The sequence below is a fragment of the Arachis hypogaea genome, chromosome 20 (assembly GCF_003086295.3).
Source record: "Arachis hypogaea cultivar Tifrunner chromosome 20, arahy.Tifrunner.gnm2.J5K5, whole genome shotgun sequence".
Classification (NCBI taxonomy): domain Eukaryota; kingdom Viridiplantae; phylum Streptophyta; class Magnoliopsida; order Fabales; family Fabaceae; genus Arachis; species Arachis hypogaea.
The window spans coordinates 34237027-34245850 of NC_092055.1; the positions used below are offsets into that span (position 1 = coordinate 34237027).

At 38.2% G+C, this 8824-nt stretch overlaps 1 non-coding gene across 1 annotated transcript; it reads left to right on the forward strand.

Moving 5' to 3' along the window:
• The first annotated feature begins 1347 nt into the window (after nucleotides 1-1347).
• Nucleotides 1348-1455, forward strand: LOC112788707 (small nucleolar RNA R71). Its single transcript, XR_003196060.1, has one exon. It is a non-coding gene; the product is annotated as a small nucleolar RNA R71 (small nucleolar RNA).
• The last annotated feature ends 7369 nt before the right edge of the window (nucleotides 1456-8824 follow it).

Consider the following 8824-nt stretch of genomic DNA (forward strand, 5'->3'; position numbering starts at 1 on the left):
GAAATCAGCAGGGATGTAAAGGCCTTCAACCTTTACTAACACGTCCTCTACTTGTCCATAAGCCTGTTTTCTTGAACTGTCTGCCATCTCTAATGAGATTTTAGCAGCTTGCACCCCATAGATTCCCAGTTTCTCTATTACAGAGAGGGGCATGAGGTTTATTCCTGAACCAAGGTCACACAGAGCCTTAAAGATCATGGTGCCTATGGTACAGGGTATTATGAACTTTCCAGGATCCTATCTCTTCTGAGGCAATGTCAGTTGATCCAAATCACTTAGTTCATTGATGAACAAGGGAGGTTCAACTTCCCAAGTATCAATGCCAAATAATTTGGCATTCAGCTTCATGATTGCACCAAGAAACTTGGCAGTTTGCTCTTCAGTAACATCCTCATTCTCTTCAGAAGAGGAATACTCATCAGAGCTCATGAAGGGCATAAGGAGGTTCAATGGAATCTCTATGGTCTCTAGATGAGCCTCAGAGTCCTTTGGTTCCTTAGAGGGAAGCTCCTTATTGATCACTGGACGTCCCAGGAGGTCTTCCTCCTTGGGATTCACGTCCTCCTCTCCCTCATTGGGTTCAGCCATTTTGCTTATGTCAATGGCCTTGCACTCTCCTTTTGGATTCTCTTCTGTATTGCTTGGGAGAGTACTGGGAGGGATTTCAGTGATCCTTTTACTCAGCTGGCCCACTTGTGCTTCCAAATTTCTAATGGAAGACCTTGTTTCATTCATGAAACTCACAGTGGCCTTGGACAGATCAGAGACTAAGTTTGTTAAATTAGAAGTATTTTGTTCAGAGTTCTCTGTCTGTTGCAGAGTGGATGATGGAAAAGGTTTATTATTGTTGAACCTGTTTCTTCCACCATTATTAAAGCCTTGTTGAGGCTTTTGATCCTTCCATGAGAAATTTGGATGATTTCTCCATGATGAGTTATAGGTGTTTCCATAAGGTTCACCTAAATAATTTACCTCTGCTATTGCAGGGTTTTCAGGATCATAAGCTTCTTCTTCAGAAGATGCCTCTTGAGTACTGTTGGATGCAGCTTGCATTCCATGCAGACTCTGAGAGATCATATTGACTTGCTGAGTCAATATTTTATTCTGAGCCAATATGGCATTCAGAGTATCAACTTCAAGAACTCCCTTCTTCATAGGCGTCCCATTGCTCACAAGATTCCTTTCAGAAGTGTACATGAACTGGTTATTAGCAACCATGTCAATGAGTTCTTGAGCTTCTGCAGGCGTTTTCTTTAGGTGAATGGATCCACCTGCAGAAGTGTCCAGTGACATCTTTGATAGCTCAGATAAACCATCATAGAATATATCCAGGATGGTCCATTCTGAAAGCATGTCAGAAGGACACTTTTTGGTCAGCTATTTGTATCTTTCCCAAGCTTCATAGAGGGATTCACCTTCTTTCTGTTTGAAAGTTTAAACATCCACTCTAAGCTTGCTCAGCTTTTGAGGAGGAAAGAACTTGGCTAAGAAAGCCGTGACCAGCTTATCCCAAGAGTTCAGGCTATCTTTAGGTTGAGAATCCAACCATAATCTAGCTCTGTCTCTTACAGCAAAAGGGAAAAGCATGAGCCTGTAGACTTCAGGATCTACTCCATTAGTCTTAACAGTATCACATATCTGCAAGAATTCAGTTAAGAACTAAAAAGGATCTTCAGATGGAAGTCCATGAAACTTGCAGTTCTGCTGCATCAGAGAAACTAATTGAGGTTTCAGCTCAAAGTTATTTGCTCCAATGGCAGGAATGCAGATGCTTCTTCCATGTAAATTAGAATTAGGTGCAGTGAAGTCACCAAGCATCTTCCTTACATTATTATTATTTTCGGCTGCCATCTCCTCTTCCTGTTCGAAAATTTCTGAAAGGTTATCTCTGGATTGTTGTAATTTAGCTTCTCTTAATTTTCTCTTCAGAGTCCTTTCAGGTTCTGGATCTGCTTCCACAAGAATGTTCTTATCCTTGCTCCTGCTCATATGACAAAGAAGAGGGCACAGAAAAAATAATAATAGTATGGATCCTTTTTGCCCAAGCACAAAGGCTCCCTTATGTGAGTAGAAGAAAAGAAGAAAAGAAAATCTGAACTCAGAGAGAGAGGGGGTTCGGATTTTTGGTGAGTTGAAGGAAAGATGTTAGTATATCAATAAACAACTAGAAGAAGATGAGAGGGGGAAGTGAATTTTCGAAAACAATTTTTGAAAAAGAGTTAGTGATTTTTTTGAGAATAGTTTTTGAAAAAGGTTAGTAAAATTTTTTTTTTCGAAAATTAAAATAAAAAATTAGAATAATTAGTTAATTAAAAAGAAATTTTGAAAAAGAGGGAAGATATTTTCGAAAATTAGAGAGAGGGAGTTAGTTAGGTAGTTTTGAAAAAGTTAAGAATCAAACAAAAAGTTAGTTAGTTAGTTGAAACAAATTTTGAAAAGATAAGAAGTTAGGAGGTTAGAAAAGATATTTTGAAACCAACTTTTTGAAAAAGATAAGATGAGAAGATATTTTTGAAAAGATATGATAGAAATTAGTTTTTGAAAAAAGATTTGATTTTTAAAATCACAATTAATGACTTGATTCACAAGAAATCACAAGATATGATTCTAGAACTCAAAGTTTGAATCTTTCTTAACAAGCAAGTAACAAACTTGAAATTTTTGAATCAAAACATTAATTGTTATTGTTATTTTCGAAAATTTGGTATAAAAATAAGAAAAAGATTTTTGAAAAATATTTTTGGAATTTTCGAAAATAACTAAGAATTTTGAAAAATATTTGATTTTTGAAAAAGATTTTGAAAAAGATAGGATTTTCAAATTGAAAATTTGATTTGACTCATAAGAAACAACTTGATTTTTAAAAATTTTTGAAAAAGTCAATCCAAATTTTTGAATTTGATGAGAGAAAAAGGGAAAGATATTTTTTTGATTTTTGAATTTTTATGATGAGAGAGAAAAATAACAAAAAGACTCAATGCATGAAAATTTTGAATCAACACAATGAATGCATGTATGAATGATATGAATGTCAAGATGAACACCAAGAACACTTTGAATGTCAAGATGAACATCAAGAACATATTTTTGAAAAATTTTTAATGCAAAGAAAACATGCAAGACACCAAACTTAGAATTCTTTAATGCTTAGACACTAAGAATTCAAGAATGCATATGATAAATATGAAAAGACACAAAACAAAAAATCATCAAGATCAAACAAGAAGACTTACCAAGAACAACTTGAAGATCATGAAGAACACTATGAATGCATGAATTTTCGAAAAAAATGCAAGATGCACATGCAATTGACACCAAACTTATAACATGACTCAAGACTCAAACAAGAAACAGAAAAATATTTTTGATATTTATGATTTTCAAAATTTTTTTTTTTTTTTGGATATTTTTTTTTTTGAAAATTATTTGAAAAAGAAAAAATAAGGATTCCAAAATTTTTAATATGAATTCCAGGAATCTTGCATTCTTAGTCTAAAGCTTCAGTCCAGGAATTAGACATGGCCAATGGCCAGCCAAGTTTCAGCATGTAATTCAGACATGACATGCCTGACATACTCATTCCCAAAGGAATTAGACATGGCTTTACAGCCAGCCAGGCTTCACATGCTTCATGAAACACTAGAATTCATTCTTAAAAATTTTGAAGCCATAGAATAATTTATTTTTGAAAACATTTTTATTTTTCGAAAACATATGAGAAAAATTTTTTTGAAAGATTTTTGAAAAATTTTTGAAAATAAAATAAAAAGAAAATTACCTAATCTGAGCAACAGGATGAACCGTTAGTTGTCCAAACTCAAACAATCCCCGGCAACGGCGCCAAAAACTTGGTACGCGGAATCGTGATTACACTTTAATTATGTAAGATTCATTGCTCTTTCTTTCCCTGGTAATGGCGCCAAAAACATGGTGCCAAGACCATGGTTCACAACTCCGTGTAACTAACCAGCAAGTGCACTGGGTCGTCCAAGTAATACCTTACGTGAGTAAGGGTCGAATCCCACGGAGATTGTTGGTATGAAGCAAGCTATGGTCACCTTGCAAATCTCAGTTAGGCAGATATAAATTGATAATGGAGTTTTCGAAATTAATAAATAATAGAATAGGGATAGAGGTACTTATGTAAATCATTGGTAGGAATTTCAGATAAGCGAATGGAGATGCTTTTCGTTCCTCTAAACCTCTGCTTTCCTACTATCTTCATCCAATCAGTCTTACTCCTTTCCATGGCTGGCTTTATGTGATACATCACCATTGTCAACGGCTACTTTCGGTCATCTCTCGGAAAAATGATCCAATGCCTTGTCACGGCACGGCTAATCGTCTGGAGGCATCACCCTTGTCAATGGCTTCATCTTATCCTCTCAGTGAAAATGATCAACGCACCCTGTCAAGGCACGGCTATTCATCTGTCGGTTCTCGATCATGCTGGAATAGGATTTACTATCCTTTTGCGTCTGTCACTAACGCCCTGCAATCGCGAGTTTGGAGCTCGTCATAGTCATCCAATCATTGAATCCTACTCGAAATACCACAGACAAGGTTTAGACCTTCCGGATTCTCTTGAATGCCGCCATCATTCTAGCTTACGCCACGAAGATTCTGGTTAGGATATCTAAGAGATACTCATTCAGTCGAAGGTAGAACGGAAGTGGTTGTCAGGCACGCGTTCATAGGGAATGATGATGATTGTCACGTTCATCACATTCAGGTTGAAGTGCGAATGAATATCTTAGAAGCGAAATAAGATGAATTGAATAGAAAACAGTAGTACTTTGCATTAATCTTTGAGGAACAGCAGAGCTCCACACCTTAATCTATGGAGTGTAGAAACTCTACTGTTAAAAATACATAAGTGAAAGGTCCAGGCATGGCCGAATGGCCAGCCCCTCTGATCTAAGAACCAGGCGTCCAAAGATGTCTAATACAATAGTAAAAGGTCCTATTTATAATAAACTAGTCACTAGGGTTTACATGAGTAAGTAATTGATGCATAAATTCACTTCCGGGGCCCACTTGGTGTGTTCTTGGGCTGAGCTTGAGTGTTGCACGTGTAGAGGTCCTTCTTGGAGTTGAACGCCAGCTTTTGTGCCAGTTTGGGCGTTCAACTCTGGTTTTGGCTCCTTTTCTGGCGCTGGACGCCAGATTTGGGCAGAAAGCTGGCGTTGAACGCTAGTTTACGTCATCTATTCTTGGCCAAAGTATAGACTATTATATATTACTGGAAAGCCCTGGATGTCTACTTTCCAACGCAATTGGAAGCGCGCCATTTCGAGTTTTGTAGCTCCCGAAAATCCACTTTGAATGCAGGGAGGTCAGAATCCAACAGCATCAGCAGTCCTTCTTCAACCTCTGAATCTGATTTCTGCTCAAGTCCCTCAATTTCAGTCAGAAAATACCTGAAATCACAGAAAAACACACAAAATTATAGTAAAGTCCAGAAATGTGAATTTAACATAAAAACTAATGAAAATATCCCTAAAAGTAACTAGATTCTACTAAAAACATACTAAAAACAATGTCAAAAAGCGTATAAATTATCCGGTCATCAGTTAGCACGGGTATTAAACAGATTTTTTGTAGAATCAGAGTATGAGTTATACCTGGGTGCTCCAGCATATTTATAATGGTTGTAGAGTGACTTTGTTGGATAAGATAAGTTAGTTATCTTATCTTATCTTTATCTTTGAGTTGAGGTCAGCTTATCTTCAAGGGAACCGCCCTTATCTCTATAGGGTTGGACTGCCTTTGGATTTGGGTCGTGTTCTTCTATTTGGGCTCTTTACTAGGCTTTTCTGTCGATTTGACCGACCTCTTTTGAGAAGAGGTTGGATAGCCTGACCTGAAGAGGTCGGTCACTTTATTACTGAACATCCTGGATCGGATCGCTCGAACCAGGGTGTGAACACCTAGTCAAGAATTTTCCTCCATGTTGATGTATTTCTCCGCTCGTTCTTGCACTTCATTCAGAGATGTGGGGTATTTCTTCGATATGGATTGGCTAAAAGGTCCCTCTCGTAGGCCATTGATGAGGCCCATGATGACGGCCTCTGTTGGTAGGCTTTGTATGTCTAGACATGTTTTATTGAATCTTTCCATGTAGTTGCAAAGACTTTTCCGATCTCCTTACTTGATTCCTAATAGACTGGGGGTGTGCTTAGCCTTATCTTTTTGGATAGAAAATCTGGCCAGGAACTCTTTGGCTAAGTCATCAAAGCTTGAGATGGACCTCGGCGGTAAATTGTCGAACCATCTAATTGCTGTCTTTGTAAGAGTTGTTGGAAACGCTTTACAGCGAACTACATCTGAGGCGTCGGTGAGGTACATCCTACTTCTGAAATTGCTGAGGTGATGGTTGGGATCTGTAGTGCCATCGTACAAAGCCATATCCAGAAGTTTGAAGTCCTTAGGGATTTTGGTCTTCATGATCTCCCTAGTGAATGGATCTTGATCCGTGCGAGAGTTGTCCTCAGGAGTGGACCGAGTAGCTTTGGTTTTGAGATTGGCTTTGAGTTTTAGAAGTTTATCTTCTAACTCTCGACGTCGCCTTACCTCTTTTTGTAGATCCTTCCCAACTTCTCGTTGATGCTGGCTTTCTTTTTCAAGTTGCTTTAAACGGTCTTGAAGCGCTTCTAATACTCCCGGATTTGATGAGTTTTTGTCCCTGTTAGATTCTGGGGTATCTTTTGGTGTAGTGTCCGCATTTTTGTGTGGTGTTCTATCTTCTAGATCTAAATCGTGGTTGTTGTCATGGTCGTCCGCCATGATGGTGGGATGACTTCCAGTTTCCCCGGCAACGGCGCCAATGTTCCAAGGGTTACCTGAAACTGTAGGTCGATCTCGGATGAGATCTTCTGTACTGATCGGAGATGACGTGTCCGGCTGGTGGGTGGCGGCCGGAGCTGTCGTGTCCGACTCGTTGGACTGGCTGCGCTGCTGATCCTTCGTCACCGGAGGGTGGTGGTACCTACAAGGGACTCTGATGCTTAAGTTAGCAAGGGTATTGAGTAGGTTTTTAGTAGAATCAGAGTATGAGTTATACCTGGGTGCTCCAGTATATTTATAATGGTGTGGAGTGACCTTTTTAGATAAGATAAGTTAGTTATCTTATCTTATCTTTATCTTAGAGTGAGGTCATCTTATCTCCAAGGGAACCGCCCTTATCTCTGTAGGCTTGGGCTGCCTTTGGATTTGGGTCGTGTTCCTCTATCTGGGCCCTTTACTGGGCTTTTCTGGCAATTTGGCCGATCTTTTTGAGAAGAGGTCGGATAGTCTGACCTAAAGAGGTCGGTCGCTTTGTTACTGAACATCCCAGGTGGGGTAGCTCGACCCAGGGTGTGAACACAAACCTCAATCAAAAATTTGGTTGTCGCAAGTAACAAACCCCAAATAAGAATTATCCAAAGTATCTAAACTCCGGGTCATCTCACAAGGAATTGCAATGAAGTGAATGATTATTGGCTATGAAGGGACAAGGGGTTTATTTGATAAAGGGCAAGAAAATAAATGGACAATAAAGTAGATGGCAAGAAAAATAAATCAAGTAAGCAATTTAAAGAAAGCAATTAATAAAGAGAGACATTCATGGCAAGGATCGAGAACATAGGCTTTCTATCCTAGTCATACAATGATTAATTCATCCTATTTAGTCAGCTCCAGCAAATGGAAAAAGGTATCATGCTATCTTCACATAGGGAGAACGTCAAACAAGACTAATCAATCATATCAAAATAATAAACAAGAATTTATTTTATTACATCATCCCCGACGATGGGGGAAGGTATCATGTTATCCTCATACTCGAAGAAAGTCTAATAAGACTAGCTAATTTCAATCCGAAAGTCCTAATCACCTACTAATTGAATTAGCAAGAGATTAGTGTCAATGGAAACAATATTAGCTAACAACTCTAGGTCACCAACATGAGTTGGGTATTCATGACTCAAGATCACCTAATTACTCTTTCTAACCCAAGAATGCTCAAGATCTACTCTAAAACCCAACCAAGCATTTTGTCAAACACTTGGTGGGTATAAATGGAAAGCATGGTAAATGTGCAAGAATAATAAAATTTAACCAATTGCAAGGAAAGTAAAATCAACAACTCAATTCAATAATAAAGGAACATCAAATATCAAAATTTATTAAAAGAGATCTAAATCCATCAAGAGTTCATCATCACAAAAGAGAGCAAAAAGGGAAATTAACAAGAGAGAGCAAGAGAGTTACATCACTAGAGCATAAAAATATAGAAGAAACAAGATGAAAGTAAAGAATTAAACAAGGATCTATGATGCAATTAACCCTAGGAACCCTAATTCTAGAGAGAGGGAGCTTCTCTCTCTAGAAACTAAGCTACATGATGCAAAAACTCCAAACAATTGCTCCTCCCTTGCCCAAGCTTGAATTCTATATGAAATATCATCAGAAATGAGTTGGATTGGGTCCAAAATGCTTCAGAAATTGCTGGCCACGAGTTGCCTTTAGTGAGCCACATGCAGCAACCCACACGTATGCGTGATGCACATGTACGCGTCTCTAAACGCCAAGCAACAATGACAAATTTTATATCATTTTGAAGTCCCAGATGTTAGCTTTCCAACGCAACTAAAATTGCCTCATTTGGATCTCTATAGCTCAAGTTATAATCGATTGAGTAGGAAGAGGTCAGGCTTCACAACTTTGCGATTCCTTCATTTCTTCATGAGTTCTCCCACTTTGCATGCTTTTTTCTTCATTCCTTCATCCAATCTTTGCCTTCTAAACCTGAAATCACTTAACAAACATATCAAGATATCGAATG